A 6,669-nucleotide genomic window follows, 5' to 3' on the forward strand; every position below is an offset into this window, starting at 1 on the left:
GTCTTGATGAAATAATTATTAAAGACCCAGAATTCAGAATGCGCGCATTAACCATTCCTCATGGTCATATAAACTTCATTCCCATTACTGAATTTGAATATAACTATATGGAAAAGTTCAATTTGGATTTCAGCCCTTTGTTTGCTTGCATTAATAATAGTAAACTGCTTTAACGAGGCGCGTATATTTATATATGGGCGACGAGAAAAACTAAATGATAATTGGTCAAAAGTATCAAAATTTTTAAAAAGGCTCAGAGAAAATCTAATATCGATAAAAGAACATTTTAACTTAGACATCTTTGTACCAACCACTCTTAATACTGCAATAACAGTTGAACGATTGAGGATTAACGATGAAGAATTAACGTTGGAAGCCCCAGCTGCCGTTGGTCAGACAGAGCCAGAAGAGTTTAACGCGAATATAAAAGAAGAAGATTTAAATAATCTTACTATCCCAGCCGTTTTATTATCAAACGTAGATAATACAACAGACTCAGACTCAAGCGCAATCATAACTGAGAACAACAACTTCAAAATGGCACAAACAAATATTGATTTCATTAACATTGCATCAAAGCTTATACCAGTTTTCGATGGTAAAGCAGAAAACTTAACCAATTTCATTGATGCGTTACATATAATAGAGTCAATAAAAGGCGAGCACAAAAACCTAGCTGTCTCTATAATAAAGACAAAACTAAAGGGTGTAGCCAGAAATCTGATTGGAAGCGAAATAACGGTAGCTGAAGTAATTGCTAAATTAAAAAGTAACGTCAAAGGCGACACTGTAGAAGTATTGTCAGCAAAGCTGATGAATCTACTGCAACGCAATAAAACTGCCAATCAATACACATCAGAGATTGGGCAGATGACGAAGTTGTTCCACACAGCATGCAGTAAATGCAATGACTAAAAACTGCTTGATAAGGTAAAACTCATGCAATCCGGCAATTTCAACACAATGAATGACGCGGTTTCAAAATTCGTAAACAGTTGCACAGTTGCAATAACTATACACAGCGTGGCGGAAACCGCGGACGTGGAAGTTATAGAGGTAATTTCAGTGGTCATAGTAACAATTATAGTTACTACGACAATACCAACCATAACAATGGTCGCGGCAACTACAGAGGAATCTCAAGGGACCGTGGCAACTCGAACAGAGGCTACAATAACAATAATACAAATAATGTAAGAGTAGCCAATGACACTTCGGAAAACTCCCAAAACCCTTTAAATACTCAACAGTAGAGAACGTAACAGTTCGTACTATTAATCTAGCAAGAATATATTCGTCTCATTCACCCATGTGGATATCGAAAAAGAACTTGTATTTTTGGTAGACACAGGTGCCGAGATCTCTCAAGTAAAAGAAAATTCCCATATATTTAAAAACATACAAGATAATAATATAATAGATATTCGGGGAATAAGCCAAGAAATTACTAAATCCAAAGGCTTAACATCAATTGAAATACAGACTACCAAGTACATAATTACACACGATTTTCATATCGTAGACTAACACTTAGCTGTCCCTTGTGGTGGCATTTTAGGAATAGATTTCATTAAAATATACAACTGCCAACTAGACTTTCAACCATATGAATATTGGCTTATAACAAAACCAAAAAATTTAAAATTTCCAATTTATGTTCCAATAGCATAAAGTTCTGGCAATAACTCTATTCTTTTGCCAGCAAGATTACAAGTCATTAGAAAAATAAAATAAAATAAAATAATAAAAATAAAATAATATAAATAATAAATAAAATAAAAGGACAGTGTATTAATTCCAACTCAAAAAATTGAGCATGGAATTAAATATAGCAAGTACCATAGCTACAACACAAAATGCTCTCATAAGACTACTGAATACAACAGACGAAGATGAAGTGGTCAGTGCGAATAATTTAGCATGTTAATCACCTTTGAACTACGAAGTAGTCGAAGGACACAAAGAAACTAGAGAGAAGTCTGTATTATCCCAATTGTCAAAAAATTTCCCCCACAATTCAAATCGCAACTCTCAAAATAATGTAAAAAATATAATCCCATATTCAAATTAAAAAAATAACCAATTAGAACGAATAATTTCTACAAACAAAAACTGAGATTATAAGATGATGAACCCGTATACATAAAAAACTATAGAAGCCCACGTAGTCAGGCGAACGAAATTCAAAAGCAAGTCGGAAAATTAATCACCGACGGGATTGTCGAACCCTCTGTATCTGAATACAATAGCCCATTATTACTTGTCCCTAAAAAATCAGCTCCAGGTTACGAAGAAAAGAAGTGGCGATTAGTAATTGACTATCGCCAGATTAATAAAAATTACTGTCTGATAAATTTCCACTCCCTACAATTGATGATATTTTAGATCAATTAGGTAGAGCAAAATACGTTTCATGTCTTTATTTAATGCCAGGATTTCACCAAATAGAACTTGAAAAAAGCTCAAGAGATATAACTTCCTTTTCAACGAGCAATGGCTCGTACCGCTTCACGCGATTACCTTTTGGTTTAAAAATAGCGCCAAATTCATTTCAGAGAATGATGACTTGAGAATGAGAATGAATGACTTAATAGTTATAGGTTGTTCCGAGAAACATATGCTTAGAAACTTAACAAATGTTTTTGAGAAATTCAGGGAATAAAACCTAAAGTTACATCATGACAAGAAATATGACGTCATAGTGAATTATCCAGCCCCTCACGATGCAGACAGCGCAAGACGTTTTGTAGCATTCTGCAATTACTACAAAAGATTCCTAAAAAATTTCGCCGACTATTCACGGTACATAACACGATTATGTAAAAAGAATGTTCCTTTTGAATGGACAGCTGAATGCCAAAAAGCATATAAATATATAAAATATTTAAAATAAAATTATGGAACCTACCTTGCTATAATATCCCGATTTCAGTAAAGAATTTTGTATAATTACTGATGCAAGTAAGCAAGCATGTGGAGCGGTTTTAACTCAAAGCCATAACGGACCTCAACTTCCCATTGCATATGCATTAAAAGCCTTTACCAAGGGAGAAAGTAATAATTGTACTACCGAACAGGAACAAGCTGCAATACACTGGGCAATATTTCATTTTCGACCATACAATTATGGCACACATTTCACCATCAAAACAGATCACAGACCTTTAATATACTTGTTCTTAATGACTAACCCAAGTTCCAAACGGACACGTATGAGGCTAGAATTTGAAGAATACAACTTCACAGTTGAATATTTGAAGGGGAAAGAAAATTACGTAGCCGATCACGAGTAACCATCAAAGAACTACAAAATATAACCAGAAATATAAATAAAGTCACTTCAAGAAAAAGAAATAGACTTGCCTAGGATATCAAAGCCCAACGTATACGGAGTCATAAACAATGACGAAGTACGCAAAATAGTAACCTTGCACGTAAAAAATATGCTATGTCTATTTAAACATGGACAAAAAATTTTTGCAAGAGATGATGTTAGCGAGTTATTTACCAATGGAGTCCTTGACTTAGGTCAGTTTTTCCAAAGGCTTGAGACGCAAGCCGGTATACATAAAATCAGCCAACTCAAAGTGGCACCGTGGAAAAATATCTTTGAACACGTTTTAATAGATAATTTCAAGAAAATGGGCAATAAAACAATAAAATCATTGAGAGTAGCGCTACTCAACCCGGTGACCCTAATAAATTCTGAAAAAGAAGCTATTATGTCTACATACCATGATGAACCAATTCAAGGAGGTCATACTGGCATTACCAATACCTTGGCCAAGACATTACTTTTGGAAAGGTATGACTCGAAAAATACATACAAAAATGTCTAAAATGCCAGAAAGCGAAAATAACCACGCATACAAAGACACCATAAACCATTACTGAAACACCACAAACAGCTTTCGACAGGATAATCATGGACACGATCGGTCCACTGCCTAAGTCTGAACAAGGGAATGAATACGACGTTACTATAATCTGCGATTTAACAAAATACCTTGTAGCAATTCCAATTCCAAATAAAAGTGCAAAAAAAATAGCCAAGGTTATATTTGAAGACATGGGAACAGAATATAAAAATTCAATTATTGAAGATCTATGTAAATATTTAATATTAAAACATAACTTCAACTGCACACCACCACCAGACAGTAGGTACTGTGGAGCGAATCCACAGAACACTCAATGAGTTCATTCGTTTATACATTCCAGTTGACAAAACAGATTGGTATGTATGTCTGCGATACTTCGTACATTGTTTTAATACAACCCCATCTATGGCACATGACTATTGTCCATATGAGCTAGTTTTTGGTAAAATTTCAAAAATACCAAACCATTTCAATAGCATAGAAAGAATAAAACCATTATATAATATAGAAGATTATGCTACGGAATCTAATTTTAGATTAGAACAGGCATATAAAAGAGCCAGAAAAATGCTAGAAACTAATAAGCAAAAACAAAAAGATAAATACGACAAAAATAGCTTCGATTTTGAATTAAAAATAGGAGACAGGGTTTTTTAAAAATTGAAACTGGCCAAGAGCTATACTTGAAATATACAGGACCCTATACGGTAATGAAGATAGAACCTAATAATAATATATAATAATAATAATAATATAACAATTTGAATACAAAAAAACAAAACTCAGACAGTTCACAGGGATAGATTAAAAAAATGTTTATAGAATATATTTTGTAGGATGGCCATTCATAGGAGAAAAATAAATTACATCAAACTTTTATTTTCCAAAAAAATGTAATTTCTTAAATATAATAATGAATATAGTTATGCAATTACAAAAAAAAATATATATATAATAATAAATAATAAAAAATAGTCGCCTAAATTTTTCAAGTTTTGATTTTACTAACTTTTTTACTATATTAACTACAAAAAATAATTATTAATATTTTCTATTTTTCTAATTTTTTCAAACATACATGTATATAGTAAAATTGTTTATTAATTTAATGAGTCGAACTAATGTCCCGTCAGTTGACTAAGGAAGAAGAATAAATTAACAAATATTTAGTTTCACGTCTTTATTCAAATGAACTCAGCTTAAGACTAATTTCTTGTGACAAAAATCTTTATTGTGCTGCCATAACACTTATTGATTGCAAGAATGGTTTATGTTATTGAAGGGCGTCGTCGCCTGCTCCGGATGTGGATTGTTTACATTGATTCAGCGTGGGATCGCCTACGCTGCATATTCTTATTTTTTTGTACATAACTAAATATGTGAATATGTCACTATATAAATTATACATACAACATAATAATTAACAAAATAACTCCATAGATTACGTTATTTTTCAAAGGGAGGGATATGTAGTATGCTCACATATCGGATACACACTGTACCACTTATATTAGTATAACATTGTGGCATTTGCTTATGTCCTAATATTCCCAGCACTTAAAGTGCGGAGTTCGACCCACACAACAATGTTATGAACATCCTAAATGCTGATCCGGCATGTCTGCATGCGCGGCGGACCATTTGGTTACCATGTGAACATAACACTCTCTCTCTCTTGCGCGGCCACTACTTGCCCCGCTTATATACACTGGTGCATAAGCATTGACCGCTGCTCAGCAGCGACATATATGTTAATATTAATACACATATTTAGATATATAGGCTTTGGCCACGGCGCTGCTCTCGCAGCAATGTGTATTTTAAGCCAAGCAAAATATTCTTAAGTCAAGCGGCAACATTGATTAAATGAGCTAAACCAAATTGCAAATCAAAAGAGAAATCATAAAGTGAAGTGAATTATGTTTTCAAAAACAGTATCATATCAAACCTCGCAGAGAAAAGACGTGTTACTATTGAGCTCTTGTAGTCTACCTACCAACAACCAAAAACAACAACTAACAACTGCTTATCAGAAAAAAACAAACATGTGCGTAAAACAAAATAGAAAAAAACAAAAACAAAAACAACTCAAAATCCAAGTGCCGGGCGCCAGCCCGAAAGCAAGTACAACAATGGACAAACCACCGGACATAAGAAGTGGTACATCAATGAACAACAAAAACCCAGGTGAACCAAAATTCATGATCATTAAAGGACCAGACAACAAATCACTCGAGAATCTTAACCCTTTCATACTTAATAAAAAGGATTGACTTTACATGCGATGGTAAGGTGGAATCTTGCAAAAACACCCGTGCCGGATACATTTTGATAAAAACTAAAAACACCTTACAAGCAAGTAAATTACTTAAATTAAACAAAATTGCAAACATTGAAGTAACTGTCTCTGAACACAAAACCCTAAATTTTTCTAAAGGAGTCATATATTGCAACCTACTTCGCAACATAAACGAAGCAGAAATCTTAGACGAACTAAAACCACAAAAAGTCGACAGAGTGCGAAAAATATTGAAAAAAAAAACGATCAATCCACGACTGAAACTAGTCTAATCATCATTACATTTGCTTCGCTTACCCTCCCAGAATACCTTAACATAGGATACGAAAAAATACGCATACGCCAATATATCTCGATGCCCCTGAGGTGCATGAGATGCTTACGCTTTGGACACCCAACCCCATCCTGTAAGAACCCTAATGAACTTTGTAGGAACTGCTCTGATAAAGTTCACAAAGAGACAAATGAGACATGCCACTAAGAAAAAAA

The sequence above is a fragment of the Drosophila biarmipes genome, unplaced genomic scaffold, assembly GCF_025231255.1.
Source record: "Drosophila biarmipes strain raj3 unplaced genomic scaffold, RU_DBia_V1.1 ptg000008l, whole genome shotgun sequence".
Lineage (NCBI taxonomy): Eukaryota > Metazoa > Arthropoda > Insecta > Diptera > Drosophilidae > Drosophila > Drosophila biarmipes.